Source organism: Otolemur garnettii, unplaced genomic scaffold (assembly GCF_000181295.1).
Source record: "Otolemur garnettii isolate 467f Iridium unplaced genomic scaffold, OtoGar3 scaffold00027, whole genome shotgun sequence".
In the NCBI taxonomy this organism is placed as follows: Eukaryota; Metazoa; Chordata; class Mammalia; order Primates; family Galagidae; genus Otolemur; species Otolemur garnettii.
In genome coordinates, this window is record NW_003852422.1 from 3164295 (window position 1) to 3183424 (window position 19130).

Genomic DNA, 19130 nt, shown 5'->3' on the forward strand with positions numbered 1-19130 from the left:
CCTCTTCAGAGCACATTCAGCTCTAAACGGGTCACAGGGAGAGCATGACCCCACCTAGGGTCCTCTTCGGTGCCACACTGTCCTAAGTGGTGCTGTGTGCGAAGGAAAGAAAGGCCGATGGCAATTTCTTAGGAGTCACTCATCTTTTCTTGACAGGGCAGGTTCTGAACCAGACCTGGGAGTCTCATGGACAAGCAATCAAGCTGGGCCTGGGGAGAGAAGGGCATTAATCAGAGCAGCACACTCAGCACCAGTGACGTCTTTGAGGATGTGCAGAATAGAACCCAGGGCAGCCCGGAGCCCCAGCTGCTGCCAGGCGGACTTCCAATCACTGAACTGTGAGTCATCAAGCCACCCCTCCTTCTCCAGCCCTGTGATCTTACAGGATCTGACGTGAAGACCAAAATGGCCACATGTGAAGTGTTTAAAATAATAATTTGGTACCTTTTGTTTTGATTTTACATGATGTGAAAAGTGAAAGGGCAGGTGATGGGTAATAGGAGGAAAGAAGGGGCGAGGGAAAAATATTCATGATGGATTAATTGCTTTCATCGTAAATGAACACCACCATCCTCGAGGGAACAGGGGTTCTCCTATTAGTGAGCAGTATGGGGTGTCAGGCACAAGGCAGTTCCGTCCTTACACGTGTCGTTTAGGGCTCTGCCTGTCCCAGTGTCAGCAGCAGGCTTCATGACAGTAAGAGCAACAGCACAGCGGCTCCAACCGCCTGTTCCTTCACTCCTCAGCCATCTGCTGAGTCCTTGTTGCCTACAGGCCCTGTGAGGGCTCTGGGGACCCAGAAGGAGGTGCCCTCCTCATGGAGTATATGCCCTGATGGAGCAGATAGTCAACAGACAGTAAACCCACAGCAACGCTGTGCCCTGTGTGGGGCACTCACGACACCCCACTATTCCCTCCAGGGCAGATGAGGACACTGACATTTAGAGAGACAAAGGCCAGCTCCTGTGTCAAGCAGACAGAGCCTGGGACCTTGTCATGCCTGCCCATGCCATTGTGGAGAGCAGGTGGTCATTGTTCCCCTGGTTCCTGCATGGTCCTGCAGATGGGCCTTACACTCTGTCACATGGTCCCTGTCATCCCCAGCCCTCACACAAATGTCTAGAGCAGGTGTTTCCTCTGTTCCCCGTGAGCCTCACACTGTAGTCATCGCCGCAGCATTGGTCCAGGCCTGAGGTGTTCCGGTGTGACGGGAGCCCAGCTGAGCGATCAGAGCTGAAATGGGGGTGTGTGCCTGGCTCTGGAAACCCGGGTGAGGAGTCCTTCTTGTGTCCACCACTGTGGCCCCCACTGAGACCTCCTCGTCTCGCCCAGCGGGGCCCCCTGAGTGGATTAGCACCACCGGCGGCAAGTGCTGCCTCTTTTACTTGTTTTTACACCCAAGAAGTGCCTAACAAATATTTGGGAACTGATTGATCAGCCTCGGCAGTTTCTGCTTCTTTTCCACAGCTTCCCTTCCTCTCCACTTCGGACACTTTCAAAACGTGTCCCCGATCCCACTTCCCTCCTGCTTCCTGCTGTATTTCCAGGAACACGATCATGTCCCCGAGACTTCTCACATTTGGCCACTTTGTGAAACCAAGCTGTTCGTGAGATGGAGATGCTGCAAACCTGACCAACTCTGGGGATCTTCACTCTCTACCCTAAGCCGAGCCAGGCTACCACCACCGTCGTCCGGATGGTTTGGTGGCCACACACAGCAGGGGTTGAATTCTGCCCTGAATTCTGCCAATGGAGCCTCTGACTAGGACCCTGGAGTATTTTTTTCTAATTTTCCCAAAGATGCCCTATCAACTACTGGTGGGCCTATATCCTCCAGCTTTATTTTTTTTTTTTTCAATTTTTATTTTTTATTTATTTATTTTTTTGAGACAGAGTCTCACTTTGTCACCCTGGGTAGAGTGCTATGGCGTAACAGCTCACAGCAACCTCACACTCCTGGGCTCAAGTAATTCTCTTGTCTCAGCCTCCCAATTAGCTGGGACTACAGGCACCTACCACAATGCCCGAATATTTTTAGAGGTGGAGTCTCACTCTGGCTCAGTTTGGTTTCCAATTCATGAGCTCAGTGATCTGCCTGCCTCGGCCTCCCAGAGCACTGGGATGACAGACGTGAGCCCCCGGGCCCTGCAACCCTGCACCTTTCTATCTGAGTATGAGCTTAACTGCAGTGTGAAAGATGGGTCAGAATGGAAGCACTGCGGCTGACGTGTGAGGGGCCCTGGTGAGGACACCGTGTCACATCTGCTCATAGGGCAGGGGACCCCACATGTGGATTGTGGATGACCACCTTGAAACTGTACGTCACCTGGGCAAAGCAGGAGTTTCTAGGGGCCTCCCTGGACCTGAGCCTTTGAGACCAAGGCCGAGACGTGCACTTTCGTCTGATTGCCGATCATTCTTGTGCACCTTTGGAACCTTGCTGTCTTCTGGGCAGGTGGGCTGCACACAGCAGAGGTTCAGAGAAGTGACTGACCGTGACCCGGAGCTCACGGAAGACTGGTAGACACAGAAGGTGTAGATGAGGCTCTGGGCCTGCACGAAGCAGACGGACTTGAATGTGGGGATTAGAACTGAGATGAGGGAAATGTTTCCACGCATTTAGTGATTAGAAAGAAGGGTGATATTGAACTATCATGAAATAAGGGTTATTTAGCAAATATTTTTCAATTGTACTGAAGGCCAAAACTTTTAATTTGATGAGGATTTTCTTTAACCTAATATGTTAACCTCTCTCTTAACAAAACGCTACTTATGATCTTTTATGTTTCACCAACAAGGACCTTTTCACCCACCTAAGAACACAAATGCATCTTACAGAAAGTAGTCTCCAGCAACAAAACCCTCTGACCTTTCCACAGGGGTCAAGGGCAACTGCCACCTTTTTAGAATCAACTGGAATATTCCTAACTGGCCAGGTTACCAAGCTGTGGGAGACAGCAGGGTCAGAGAACCATGAGGCCAGAGAAGGGGCCTCAGGTGGGGCACTTGGCCATAGGAGGGCTGGCAGAGGACAAAAAGGGAGTGTCCCCAGGGTGAAAGTCTGCAGAAGGCCTCGGGGGGCCGCCATGCTCCAGGCCCCTCTGCTCTCCTGAGAGCCCCTCTGTTGGGCTGGATGCCACCCCCTTCTCTTTGTCCAATTCCTTCATCTTGACCCGAATGCCTGGTGATTCCCAACTTTGCATCTGACCTGCCACCAGCAGCAGCCCACAGGACAGAGCGAGCAGGACCCGGTGGCTGTCTGACTCCATGGGGAAGACAGTGCAGAAACCTTTCTTCAGGGTCTTGCTGCTGTCCCACACGCCATGTGCTGCCCTTGGTGTCCCAGCTCCTGCCGGCTGCAGGCTCTGGGAAGGCGGATGCAAGGCCCCTGAATGTGGCTTCTTTGTCTCTGTTTATTTCTCCTCCTTGAGAAAAAGCTTTCCACGTACAACTGACAGATGCTGATGACTTTCTGCACCTCCCTGCCTGGCTTGGGCTTTGCCGTATCCTGAAACACTCTAGCCCTTTGTACCTTTCCGAAGCTGCGTGTGACCCTTGTGAGATCATTCTTGTGAGCAGGGGCATGGGCTTGTGGCGTGACGTGGGGCTCCACACTCTCATGAAGCAGGTTAAAATGCTGCCTTTCAGGGTTATGCTCACTTTGTCGGTGTGGGCATCTGGGTGTGGGAATTTCCCCCAAAGAAAGAGTTTTGTGAAGCTGATTTAACATTCTCTTATTGTAAACCAGTGCTTTAAAACATCAGGATGAAGAATATCCACCTGCCTGGGTTTTGTGGCTGGAAACATTAGTTGCCATAAGTCAAACACACCTGCAGTGCCCCAGGAAGATGAGGGCAAGTCCCTACGGGATGTGAGCTCTTTGTCCGAATCATCCTTCATCCCATCGCGTCCCCGTCACTAGGTGGGTTCTCTGTGCTCAACCAATTACTAGTGAGATTTTTCAGTAGCCTGGACTCTTCTGGATGATCACAACCTTAGGTCTTTGGATAATTTTTCTTTCCTAGTTACTATCTTGAGCAAAAAAGAACAGTTTCTTAACTGTTTATAGTTACCTGGTCTTGAAAGCAAAGCCTGGACGTTGCCTGTTCCCCCGTTCTGCCATGTAATTGAATTCCTGCACATCCCATTTTAGGTGGTGGCTGGCTGTTTCATCTTTGTTAACTTGTTGCCATCATTCAAATGGCCAGGCTAATTCCTGTGTGGCTTATTAAAGGTTTAGCAACGCTGTGAATAAATTAAAACAGAGAATTCCTTTTCCATGTCAGACTCATTCTCCATCCAACACCTCAGTGTATGCCTTTGAAATGTGAAATTCATTTAACTTTCCCCAAATTATCCTGGTTGTCATTTTTAACAGCATCTTGGAAATCATCTTAGAAGTGATAGAAACAACATGAAATGAAATATATTTCTATTACAGGACATCTTGTAGCAGGTGCTTAAACAACGAAGATACCATAAATAGCATCGCCAAAAACATACACTTAAAAAAATTCTTGATTTCTAACTTCAGATCGTAATGTTCTAATTTCACATCATTATGTTGAAATTAAGGCTATAAACATTATTAATTATGATTTCATGTCAAGCCCGTGCACGTTAATTTAGTGGTTGATGTCAGTTCTGGTATGGTACACATTCTTACCTAGAAAAGTTCCCAGATTCCTATGCAGCATTTATCTCTGCTCCAGAATGTGAGATTAGACAACTCAGTATTCTCGTAAACAGAAGAGATGCCCCAGTCGACACTGGGCTACATGCACATGTCCTTGTTCCCAGCAGGGCCCTACTCAGTCTGACTTTGTTGCAGCTCTGGAGGGATGTAAGTCAGAGTCAAGGCCATGGGGCAAGGAAGGGGCAGAGCCCACGGTGAGCTCCTTCCTGTAGGCTCCTGAGCACTTGCTAAATAATAATAATGGTCATCAGATGGCAACAATAATAATAGTGACTTGTGATATTTGAGTGCCTTAAAAACGCAGGCATGCTGTTAAGGGTTTCATAGGCATTTCCTTGTTTCAGTCTTGTGACAACCAGTTGAGGTAGGAATTATTATCATTCTCTCTTTCTGGAGAGGTTAATTAATCAGAGTGGAAGTTCCACAAAAGCAAGGATTTCTGTCTATTGACCCGGGCTCCCTGGGCGAGGCACACGGTAGGCACTCGGTGATCAAATAGTTGCTCTGGGATGAGGAGCGTGTTCGCACCACGGCACACACACACAGATTTCCATCTCAGCTCCTCTGACTGGGAATCCCGCTGCCCTCCTCCACTCAGCAGCCGGGAGGCTCTGCTCTGCTTCCCTGGTGATGGCGGTTGCCTCTTGTCAATCTTCATCTCAGAGCGTTAACAACTGAATTGCCATTTTCTTTTCTGGGGATCAGAACACTGTAATTCCTTTTCTCTCTATTTTTACTGGGTAAGGATCATTTTGAAGAGAAAAAGCAAACTGGGTGTGTGTCTAGGTAATATTTATTGAGCATCTATGACAAACCAGACGCTGCCCAGTGCCCGTTGTGTGCACGTGGGATAATTTTATTTCTTCAACAACCCATTGATCCTCTTGCTGCTTCTCTGAGACCATTGCTATTTTCCACATGGATGTTAGGAAGCTGAGCGTGGGGAGGTGCAGGAGGTTCCAGGGTCGCTAAATTAGGCCGGAGACTGTGTTCAACACTGAGCTCATGTTCTTTGCCCCGCAACACAGTCTCTTCCCAAGCAGTGTGTCCCACGCCACGTGGCTGGTGCTGGCTTTACATACCCATCACCACATGTTCCGATGATGTGATGTTTATCTGAACCTTATTCCCTAGTTTGGGGAATAACAGGGCGTGAGGAACCAAGGTCAGTCTGGGTTCTAATTATTTTTCAGATTCCATTCTGCTTTCTAAAAATCGGATGCAGAAAGCATATTTGTTTAAGAAATTGCTCCGTATTTGTCCTTATATTCATTGTCTATTTTTTGAGACTTTGAAAAAATAGTAATAAGAAGAAGTTAACTGATGACTCTATACCGAACCTCAGAGTCAAAGTATTCTATAATAGACGTACTCTTATTTGACAATGTGAATGTTACTTTCTTTGCATTATTATTATTGCTTAATATTTCAATGCAGCAATCGTCTGATTTCTTTTCTGAATGTATTCATCTTTGTTTGTTCTTTATGAGGTTTAGTCTTTATCTTAAACATTGTTATTGTTATTAAATTTTAAGCCCTTTTCATTTTGTGAAGGCAAAAAGTGGAAACCTAATACACACATGTATATGTAAAAAAAAATAGAAACAGGTCTGTCAGTTTTGTTTATCTTTTCAAAGAACCAACTTTTTGCTTCATTGATCCTTTGTATCGTATTTTTTGGATCTGAAAAAAAAGAAATTGCTCCAAATTTATTTGACATGAAAATGTAATAGAAATTTTGATCTGAAATAATAATATTAATAATAATATTAATAATGGCTTTTAATACAATGCTTTCTATCTGCTGTGTTAACTGCTTTACAGAGGGGTAACTTGAACCACCATATGGGAAACAGCCTATAGTTAATACTTTCTGCATGTGAGGAAACCAAGATAGAGAGGGTGAAGCGATTTGCAGAAGGTCCCATGGCTGGTCATCCAGTGAGTGGCTGTGGGGTTGGAGGGGTTCAGCCTGTTCCTTCTGTCTGCCTCCAGAGATCATGGCTTCAAATTCTCCTTTTTTTTTTTGGCCTCCTAATCAGTCTGTAATAGCAGCTGCAATGGCTTAAATGGGGGTGAGGGACAACCATGGCTCCGAGACTTCCAGGTATTTTTACATCTAGATCAGAAGTTAATGCTGTCCCTTTCTTCCCCTAACAGTGTCAGGCTCTGGCCTAGACTTCAGCAGGAGAGTAAGGACTGTGACCGAGCCGTGGTCTTCGAGCAGTGAGCAGCCTGAGCCCAATGGGTAATCACTGGTGCTGGAGATGGCCAGTGATAGTGATTTGCACAGATACTTTTAGAGAAAGGTATGGGACTCTGCAGGTGTGGTATGTCACACCTGCTCTTACCCAGGAGAAGCCTCCACGTGTGTTTCATTGGGGTCTGCTGTTGACCCAGGCTCCCTCCCTAGCACCTGCTGCTGTGCTTGGCTGGCTCAGTGCAAGGGCCAGCGTTCTACAGGGTTTTTAAATGTGGGCTTGGAGAGGCTCGTTTTCATTCTCTTGAAGCAAAAAATGAAAGAGTTTTGGAACCTGATAGAGCTAGGAGCTGTCATCGTTCCTATTTTCTGTCTGGTCAAAGCACTTGCAGAAAAAGAGAGTAACACAGATGGGCAGAGAGGAGCAGAGCGGTGAGGTCGTGTTGAGAGCTCCGGACGTCCTGGTTGAAAGTGTGGCTGTTCTCACCTGGATCCTAATCCTTGGTGTCCACTTGCAGCTCCCAGTCCCAGATCCTTACCATTAATTTCCATTTTTGCTTATTCTAGGCTATGTGGCTATGTGCCCCTCCTAACCCCAGGAACCCGTTTATCCGTTTATGCAGTGTGTTAACCTTTACATAACAAGAACATCCCTACTTCCTATTTTAGTTCATTTGGCGCCCAAGAATAAAATAGACAATAAATCCCCTATTTATTCAGCTTTTTACTCACTGGCTATTAGAAACCACATTCTGGCTCAGTCCTGCCTCCTCCTGGAAGACTTTGAGATAACATTCTGCAGTACCAAAATATTGTAGGTTTACCTTAAAAGGTAAATGATTTTCAGGGGTGTAATTTCATGGAAGAGACTTCACTTCTGGGCATAGAACAGGGTTAGGAGGAGAATGTGGGAACTCCAATTTAGGTTGCCAGCTATGGGTAAATATAAACTGATATGTTTGTCACCGTTTCTGAAGGGAAGTGTACCATTCACATTTTAAATTTAGTAGAAGTGCTTAACATTTTCTATGTATGCACTCATTTAAATATTTATACAATTTCTGTTCTACACACACTACCACCAAATTACAATATTTATAGGTAAAAGATGGCTCAAATTACTTTTTGAAGGAGTACATTAATTTAAACTTGAACGCGCAGTTACAATTCAACATTTTCTAGAGCAAATATTGAAAGTATAATAAAATGATACATTTTAATTAGAACTCAAAAAAGCATAGTGATAGCAATGCTTGATAATGATTCAAGTCTATTTTAGAGACACAAGTACGAGCCATGCAAACATATTTAAACACATCTCTTCTACTATATATAAGATGTTAAGTAGTTTGCAGTCTGCAAACACCATCAACCACAGTGTATTCAGCGTAATTAGGCTACAGAAACAAACATTTAACAGAATATCTTAATTTATGCTTGAGAAAAGCAAGATGAAAACAAAAATCAGATGAACACCAGATTTCTTTGCAATATCTTTGAAATAGACGTCAATATTTTTCAGAGTACAGATTGGGCCACAATAACAAGGCAATACTGCCTTCAAGGCATTGGAAACCCTTGGAGTCCAGGGAGGCCAAAGACAAGAAGTGGAGAGAATCTTTCTTTTCGGATCCTCATGGGACAAGCACTGCTGGGGCATCATGTAAGTTAAGCTTCATCTTACACAAATTAATAGCAAGATTTTTTTTTCTCTCTCTCCTTCCTTATTTTCTTCTTTTTAAGTCCTTATAGTTGTTGAACACAATTCTAAAATCAGAAAAATCTATGAATTGATAAACACTTGGTTATTTTTCTATAGTTTCTGTCAATTTCAGTACTACTATTTTGTAATTTTTCAGCCATGATGGGTCCCACATTCAGGCCAAATGGAAAGGAGCGGGCAGCCTCGTGGGGAGGAGCAGCACAAGCTTCTCTGGGCACGGGGTGGACGTCTGTTGTTCTTGCCAGTGTAGCTTCTCATCTCTCAGTTTCACCTGGGTGTAACCATGACAACACACCTTGGTTTTCCTAAGGAAGGTGGCCTGACGGTATCATTACAAAGAACAGATCACAGAGACTGGGGCAAAGCGCTCTCTTCCCCTGACCCAGAACACCAAGTGGCCAGCCTATTAGTCTGCTGTTGGTTAAGAATTAATTCACCCATAACCTCTAAAGGTTTGGGAGGCGTATGGACCATGCCACCTGCGAGGTGTTCCTTGGACGGCATGGCAATTTAGTGACACCTGTGATTTAGTGGGTGTTTGAAAGGCAACTTCTGCAGGGGTTTTAACTAAAGCCACACTAAGTCTGTTTTATTCATTAGGTGAACTCCAGAACCTGTTTGTTAAATTCATTTTTGTGTAATCATGACCAGACTTAAACTTGGGATTAATGTGAAATAAGCACTTTTTTTGACAGTAGGGATATTTTTCTGTCTATATTATCAAATTTTTTCCTAGTCGGGTAGCATTTTATGCGTCTCTTGAGTGTCCTCCAAACTCCCACTCTTAATGGTGTGTTCATGGTGAAATTGATGTGTTATTGCATTGGCACTCCATGTGCTATTATAATGTTTTAAGGTTGTAAACCATTTTTAAGTCTGTGTGTGTGTGTCTGCGTGTGTGAGAGAGAGAGAAAAAGAGAGAGGGAGAGAAACAGAGAATACCTACGTCTAACTAGGGTAATATAGCACCACTAATTATATTGATCTAATTAATCTAATTAAATTGCAGCGTGATATAATTTTGTACATGTCATTTGTCTACATTAACATTATGTAAACCTATTCTGCCTGTCCATGCATTTTATATGCCGTATTTTCTTTCGTACCTCAAGGGCTTTGGGCATTGGGGCAGGGTAGAATTCATTTCAATAGCTTAGTAAAACAGGATGTTGAAAGTCTGGGAGAAGCAGAGATGAGCAACAAAGGCCGGCACTTTCTGTCCTAGTGCGATTTCAGAACATTCAAAGTGCTGGTATGTTCTGCAAAAAAATCAGTTTTCACTCCCACCCCACACACTGTTTTTTATTTTATTCATGTACCCTACAGCATCTGTTTGGATAGTCTCTTGTTTTACTATTGATAGAAGGAATGGAATATATACTGTATGTGTGTGTGTGTCCATAAAGCTGGTGTGCAACTTACTATGCTAAAATAATTTAAATTGTGCACAGGCTTTGTGTCCACTCTGTGTATTTGCACTGGGTATGGAATACGTATTTGTGAATATATCGTGTGTGTAAATCCAAACACACATATGTATAATTGCATTAGGTTACCATGGTTTAGATTATCTGTGGAAAATTTAGAATATTTTAAACTAAACTTTAAAAATTTAGAATGCTTCATTGTGGAAAAACAGGTGAAAAGAATGAATCAAAGTTAATAAAATGTTACAAAGATAAAAATAATTGCTAACACTGATAGCGGAATTATAATTTAGTAGAAATTGTCCTCAGACTAGATACTAATCTACTTATAGTAACCTCCCCCCCAAGACAAGTGCTAACATCTTACTACGTTCACAGATGAGGAAACTGAGGCACGGCTCTTTAACTTGCTGAAGTGTTGGCCACGAGGCAGCCCCAGAATGGCAATGTGGACCCAGGCCACCTGCCTTCACCCGCCCAAAGCTGAGCTCTCACAAATAAAGTTGCATAGTCTTGAAACAAAATAAATTCTGCTCTTCAAACCCAGAATATCAGCACAATGAGACATTATGTAAGTTTTCTTTAAATAAATTCCACCAGAAAATAAGCCCACTTAGTGTATGCCTCTGAGAAACTGTCTAAACCAAACATTTAGAGTTTTCAGACTGGCTGATGTGGCAGGAGCAAGTGGGAAGTAGCTGGTGAGATTTTTTTTTTTTTTAATACCATGACTTGAAAATAAAATTAAGTGGCCTCAATTACTTATTAGTAGAGAACTTTCCTGGTCATCGTGGAAGCTTGGAGGTGATGGGAGGTGGGAAATATCTGCCCTGGAAGCTGCAAGAAAAGAATGAAGCAGGTGCAGAAGCCTGGGGAGTCTGACGAGATGTAACTATAATGGGGACGCAGGACACCCACCTTGCAAAGCAGTTCCCCAAGGAATGAAGTAGCCTCAAAGGAAGTTAAGGGAGCCAGGAACTCTATAAATCACCTAGGAAGGAGACAGGGTGCAAGTGTTTAGCTTGTAAAGCTTATAGAATAAATATTTCATTTGAAGTCTTGTTTTTCTTTGCTGATTGATGACATTCATGGGAGTCCCGGAGCTCAGCTCTCACAAGGCCGTGATGAGCAGTGACAGGTGGTGGTGCACCAGTCAGCTCCTGCTGTGTAACAAGCCACCCACAGCCCACTGGCTGGAAACAGCAACTGCTTATCCAGCTCACAAGTGTGACCGTCTGCTCTGGGCAGGGCTCTACCCATGGGGATGGGCTGGCTCTTGCATTTGAGGTGGGTTGTGGTTCCCATGGAGGCAGGAAGTGATGAGGGACCTCATTTGTGTGTGGGGCATCCAGCGGGCTAGCCCAGGCACGATCACATGACACCAGGCTCCCATAGCACATCACTTCTGCCACAGTCTGTTGATGGAAGCAAGTTGAGGTGTGACGATCCCAGGGGCGGCTTTACTTTTGATAGCAGTTGCTGCAAAGGGCTGCAGTGCCTTTGTGATCCACTCAGTGCAAGGCATTCAGCAAAAGCACTGGAAGTCAAGTTTCTGGAGTAAGAGGTTTTCCTAGAGTATAAGAGGCACTTCAGCTGAGCAACAACAAATCAATCGCTTGATCAGTCGACCAACCCAACATAGCTAATATCGAATAAAATTAATGGAAACCTGTGGCAATATTGCTTCTTTAGTATCTTTTCTTCGGGCATGAAAACTTCTATTCTGAAGGATTTCTTCTGGTTGTACCTTGGGAGTACTCCCCGCCCCAATCTCTAGTTTTTATTAGAATGTGTTGACCCATCCTCTCCTTCCCAAAGTGGACACATTTCCCATGGATGATGATAAAATCTTAGTCCCTATGGTCACAGGGACTTTTTCATGGTTTAGAAAATAGCCTAAACTGGGAAAATCAGAATTAATGTTCAGATACTGGCTTCTACTGAGCTTGCTAGGGTGGTGGAAGGTAAACTCGATGCTCTCAGGAAAGGCCTGCCTGAGGATGAAGAATCAGGAGGAGTCAGCCCTGGCCAGACCGTGCACACAGACCCAGAGCTCCCGCTGCCCTAGGAGCAGACACACTGCTTCACTAGGCCCTGGCCAGTTCAATTCCAGTGTCTGTCACTTGGTAAGAAGGGTCCTAATATATGAGAAATAAAAGGTAAGACAAGACAATGAGGTAGATTAGATGAAGTTAATAATATAAAAGGATATCTATGAAATGAGCAAATAAGTTACAATTGGGGATAAAAATTTCAATGGAGTTTAATAAAGAAAAGATCAGAACATAAATATAAAACTAGTATATGAAAAACATTTCAGGATGAAGAATGAAAAACAAACAAGATGTGTTCAATAAAAAAGAGAGGCGAGAATGAACAGGCAGAAGCTGCAATTAGAAATACGACTGTGGAAAGTGAGTTAAAACAACATGCTAAGATCTGATTCTCAAAGCAAGGTTTACTGATACTAGTCCAAATTATTAAGCAGTTGAGTTTCCAAAGAGAGGAGATAAAAGGAAGCGAAAAAGGAAATAATACAAAAGTCTACATAGGAAAGTAACAATTGCAGTGACCATTACAATAAAAATATTGTTTACCAAATGAAAGGAAGGCAGGGCTACCCTCCACGCGTCAGATACCAAGGAAGGAGAGGACAGTGTCTCTCCTGGGGTGCAGAGGGGGCTCGCAGGGAGGGGAGAGGGAAGAAGTGCCAAGAACTGTGGGCCTAGCAAAATTGTGGTTCAATAATAACATCATAGAAAGGTGAAATTATTAAAAAATGTTATTTCCTATAGTATTTCCTTAAAAGCAAATTAACTTTGAGAATTACAAAAAAAACTATGCCATTAATTGTATTTTAAAAGCAAGAATAAAATGAGTGGCATATAGGCTTATGGCAAGTGTTGGAACAAATGTGCAATTGGAGAACAATTGTGTTTTTTTTTTTGCCAGGGCTGGGTTTGAACCCATCACCTCCGGCATATGGGGCCGGTGCCTTACTCCTTTGAGCCACAGACGCCACCTGAGAACAATTGTTACGGTTAAAAATCCTATTCAAAATGAAGCTAATCAATTAAAACTTAAGAAAATATGTTGTATATCGATATGCATGATTGTGAAATAAAAAATGAATCTGCCAGTCCAAGAGAATTTCAACAAAAAAGGGAAGAAAGTGAGAAACTAGGAGCAGTATTGTTTGATTGGTAAATCTTCCATAGGAATAATAAACAATTATTTTCTTCTTGAGGTTGATATAGTTTAACATATTTTCTCAATAAATAAAGTGAATCAATTTCAGAAATAAAAATCAGATATGTAACCACTCAATTTCTAATTAATAATTGAAAACTTTGTTCAAACATCCACAAGATAGAAAAATAGAGGATAAAACTTGTTGAAATAAATTCATGACACCATTTTTGGAAGGAAGTATGGAGAATCCTCAAAAAACTCAAACTAGACATCCCATTTCATCCCTTAATCCCATTACTGGGCATATACCCAGAAGACTAAAAATCATTTTATCATAAGGACATTTGCACTAGACTGTTTATTGCAGTTCAATGTATAATCGCCAAATTGTGCAAACCACCTAGATGTCCATGGATGCAGGAATGGATTAACAACCTGTGGTGTATGTATACCATGGACTACTGTTCAGTGACTAAAAAAGATGATGACTTGACATCTTCTGTATTAACCTTGTTGGAGTTGAAACACATTCTTAGTAAAGCATCATAAGAATGGAGAAGCAAGAATCCAATGGACTCCATTCTGGTATGAGGACAACTGATGCTAGTATGTGGCAGGGGGTGGGGGAACGGGGAGCAGAGAGAGGGATGGAGGGAGGGGTGGTGGGTCACAGTGTGTGACACACTTCTGTGGGGCAGGACACAACTGTAAGAGGACTTTATCTGACAGATGCAAGCGTACAACCTGGTTCTTTGTACCCTCAATGAATCCCCAACAACAGTAAAAGAGAAAAGAAATCTGTGACAAAAGTACTGATAGTGACAATAAATACAGGTGTTTACCTTTTGAACTGAAAGATATGAATGATCAGAGAAAGTCAAAATATAAAAGCTCACAGTGTTTCTTTACATTATTAGTCTGTACCGAATACCTACTGTGTGCTTGTTCTAGGTGTAATATATGCAGCAGGAAACAGAGTAGAAAACAGTCCCTGCTTTGGGGACATGCATTGTAAGGGGGTTAAAAAACAATAAACATAGACATTAAAATATAAAAAAATGTTAGAAAGTGATAAGTGATACAAAGAAATAAAGCCAAAGACAAGGGGGAGAGTAGAGGGGAGGTGCATTTGTACTAAAACAGCAGCTGTCACTGTAAAGCTGTCTTTTGAACAAGGCTTGGGGGTGAGGGAGTGCTCAGATAAACTGGAGCAGGTGCAGCTGGAGGGGAAGTTCAAAGGCCCTGGGGCAGGATGGTGCTTAACCCCTGGTGGCTGGCGAGGGAGGTGTGGATGGCAGAGCCGTGGGAGGTGGAGTCTCAGGTGTGGTGAGGTCTAACTTATCATGGGCCTTTTGTTATTACAGGTGAAATGGAAGGCCAGGACCTAACATGCTTGTTCGTGGAGTGCTCTGGCTGCTGGGTAGTAGCAGACTCAGGAGGGGAGAGGGCAGGTCAGGCTCCTCTCCTTGTTTTTGATGGTTCTTGTCAATCCTCGGCCTTTGTGTCTTGTAGCTACATCACTCCTATCTGTGTCCATCTTCCCAGGGTCATTTTTCCTCTGTGTATTCTCCGTGTCTCTGTGACCAAATCTCCTGCTCCTTCCCTTAGGAGGGCTCCAGTCATGGGATCGTGCCCATGATCAGTGTCGTTAGTGATGACGCTCATCCATTGTGATGCCATCTTAACTGGATCCCATCCTCAAGACCCTGTTTCCATATAAGTTCATACTCAGAGGAACCATGGTTTAGGATATGGAGACATCTTTATGGGGAATACAATTTAACCCAGGGCAAAACATAAGGAACTTTTTATGGAGGGATGAGATGTGGGATGTCAGAGAGAGAAGCCAGACAGGATACAGGTTTGGGCTCCATCAGGAAGAAGTGTGGAATTGCTGCGGACTGAGACAGCAGTGACCATGGGGACAGCCCATGGGAGGATCTAAAGGTTTTTTCCTTGCTTTTCCCCTTTAATGAGGTGCAGCTTTTGGGTGCCACTGTGTAGATGTTGAACAGATGGTTGATGGTAAGGACTGAATATTGATAGGGATGGATGCAGTTCTGGACTCTCCAACATAGGTGAGGGAGGGGATAGGCAAGAGGTCATGGGGGGCCGGGAACAGAAGCCCAGAGAGGAAAACTTGTGATACACCGAGGCTCTCAAGCAGTTCCTACCAGTCCTGAGGGCATGCTGCTGGACCTCAGGCACAACCTTCTCTCTCATCTCTCCCGTGGCTCAGAGCAGCTGAACTTTAAGGGCAAGGCCCCCCAAATCTAAGAATGAACCAGGATAAAAAAGAATGAGGACAAAGCAAACAAATACACAACAAGTTTCAAAATATCTGAAATTAAACTAGAAAACAGAATGAGTAGATGTACTTTATATGAATGAGTCGACTTTCATGACAGTGGACAGAAATGCACAGGCAGACTCGATGGTCATTATGAGCTCTGTACCCAGTGACACAGTGTTATAAAGCAAGAGTGGGTAATGGTAGAGGGAGAATAGCAGGGGGTAGAGTAATACACATCTTTCTTTCTCTCTATGTATAAGGAAGTCAACATTCGATGTAATTGTTTGGTAATGTGTTGAGTTCTGCTACCCCAAGACAGGACATGCTTTCTTTCCCTGGTGCCCATGGAATATTCACCAGCATTCATCATGTGGCCAAAGCTCAATAAGTTTCAAAAACTGAAAATGGAAAGCCTCCTCATACATGTACACAATTTCTCTAATAAATATGAACAATAGAGGAATACTTAAGGATCAAAGTAATCCTCCTTAATCTTCTTCACACGAAGGACTTTAGCCATTGGAAGTGAAATGAAGATTGAAGCCACATGGAGATTCATTTCTCCCCTAATAGATTCTATGTTTAAAATACATAACCAAAAATATAAGAACAAAATGAGGGAAGTCCTAACACTTTCATATACAGAAGAGCCTCCTTAGTTGACTGGCTTTCTACACTGACCACCTCCTTAAGTTGATGCCTTTTCATAGAGCAGACATGCTCCACATGACATCTCAGAACAGCCTCGATCCTTATGTCGACCTCCTCCACATGTTGACCAGTTTGCTACAGTCCCTTGGGTGATCAACTTATAGAGGTTCTACTGTACCTGGACCTTTAGAGATAATTTGTCAGTACCTAACAAAATTACATATACCTCTACCCTCGGCCCAATGAAAATGTCTCTAAGAATCTGACTTGAAGGTACATCTCCACAAATACAAATGAACTCAATGCAAGGTTGCGCAGTTTTACAAACGGAATATCAGAAGCAGCCCCAATATTCAGAATAGTTGGCCTACTCAGTGAATTATGATTTACTCCACAAGGGAGTATCAGCCGGCTTCAGCAGGAATGAGGAAGGCCCCTTTGTGCTCATTTCCTGATACACATGACGTGAAAAGGAAAATCTGTAAGAAGGCTGTGCTGTGTTTTGTACGAGGAAGGGGAAAAAGTGTGATGGGGATGGAAATGAAACCCTTCAGTTTAATTTTGGTTTATGAACCATAGAATATAAATTTAAAAGGAAAACAAAGTTACATAAAAAATAGATTCAAATCAATTAACCTAACTGCATATTCACCTGAATTATTTCACGTTACATTTAATATAGAACTCTATGGCACAACCATATCAGAAAATGTCCTTAAAAATAAATCAATAACTATCAAGTCGTCTTAATTTTGATTCAGTATATTTATGTGTAGGAAATATGATGTCGAAGTAGTGAATTTTAAATACTGTACATATACTAAATAATACAGAAAATCCTTCTATCATGAACCATATCTGTGTCGGTGTGAATTATCTGCCTGCTGACTGTCTGTGTCTATTCCCTACACTTTCTGCAGATTAGACCTATGAGCACTAACCCTTTAGTAGCAATGAGAATCTTTTGTACCCAGATTATGGTTACTGACAACATTCCATATTAAAAGGTCCTTGAGGATAGTTGTTCTTCAAAGCAGATAAAATATAAAATGGAAGGTGAGCCCAGGAATCTTGTGCCAAAAAGTAAGGAAATGGCTCTAGGCTAATAGAGAGTCACAAAAAAGTAATGGGCCAGATGGAAATGAATCTTACTAGTTAAATTTAGGAGTAATTTGAGCAGTAACAAGAATGGCCATATTTTATTTAAAAACATTGAATACATAAAAATCTATGTCCATAAAGATACTCATAATATACATTGAAAGAGCAAAAGATAGAGAGAAAGATTTCAAATGCTTCCCTTGTCTGTGACGCTTTCTTCTTGCTACAGCCCCAGTTGAAATAATTAGTTCAGGCAAGGATCATAATTAGATGCCAGTGTCATAGATTATCTTTCTCCCCGGATTATTTTCTATCTTCAAAATGAAGAAAAGAACTTTGACAAATGATTAAACTTTGTGTCACTAACAGTGGACAAGCAGACAGCCCCTGCCTCCCTGTGTGTTACAGCATGAGACGCCTCAATGCATGCGAAGTGTTCCTGCCAGCAACGTTGAACCTGAGTCTAAATAAGCCTTCACACCCAAGTTCACGCGTAGTGTAAATATAAGGAATAGAAAGTTAAACAACAATCTTGAGATAAATCCAGAATGTGGAACATTTAAAAATATGGAAAATTAGGCAAAATTTATCTCTTTGAAAACATATGTCATGTGGGAAATAAAGACAGTGGTGACCTGTTCTAGATCAAAGAGATTGAAGAGACATATTTCATTCTATGAGTTCAGACAATTTATCCTAGAAAAAATGCCACATGCCTCTTTGCTGAACATCACTACAGTCACCACTGAACTTCTCCTCCAGGATGAGTTTGTGAACTTAATTTTCAGACCTTCTTATTATCACAGCTCTGATATCTATTCCAGGAAGAGTTCCAAAATTGCTTTCAAGGGTGGACTAGGCACTGGCATTGGTGCATAGCTTCCCAAGGGCAGCGCTTCAAAGGGGACCACAGCGATATTTAGCGATGAGGTGTGTAGAACTGTTTCTAGGACGAGTTTGTGAACTTCACTGTCCCAAATTCATATATAACACACAAAACTTTGTTCAGAATGTAAGTCAACTATTTAAAGAGCTTGTAAGATATAATTAGTAAAATATGGAAAATTTGAATATACACCATATATTTCATGATACTAGGATTATTGGTAATTTTATTATGACTTGCTCCTATATTGGAATATGTCCCCTTTTTATGTGTGCTAAAGTGTTTATTGATGAAGCCACATGATATCTGCAAATTGTTTAAATAAAAAAAATTAGATTAAGAAAAATGCAAAATATTCACTGTGAATTAAGTTGGTGGGTATGTTTTCATCATTTTGTCAACTTATGTACTTTTAAAAGTTGCTATTATAAATATTGAAAAATAGACTGCAGCATGCAACTTTGTTAATGAAAAAATTATTTCATGGGAAAAGAACAATTTACTAGAAAAATATAAATTGCTAAGATTATCTCAGGAAAAGTTAAAAGGCATAAAATAAATAAATAAATAAAATAACTATTAAGGATTCACCACCCAGATTGTTTCTACTTCACCACAAAGAAATGAAAAATGTTATGAATTATAAACTATCACAGAACATTTCCAAGGCATGAAAATATATTAAATTTATTTTATAAATATTTTATAATCTGATATCAAACTTGTCATATATAATCTAATTTGTATATTCCTGTGGAAGCCACATCTGTTCTGGGGTCGGTCAGAACTTCTTCATATTCTGACCTTACCATCCAATAGATACTGAACCTACTTAAACATTTTTCCTTATATTGAAAAGGAACATGAAAAAGTATACTTAACTTATATTATTATGCAGAAATTAAAGAAGACGGAGCATTTAACACTTAGCCTGACAGTGATAAAAGCTGGTTACAATTAT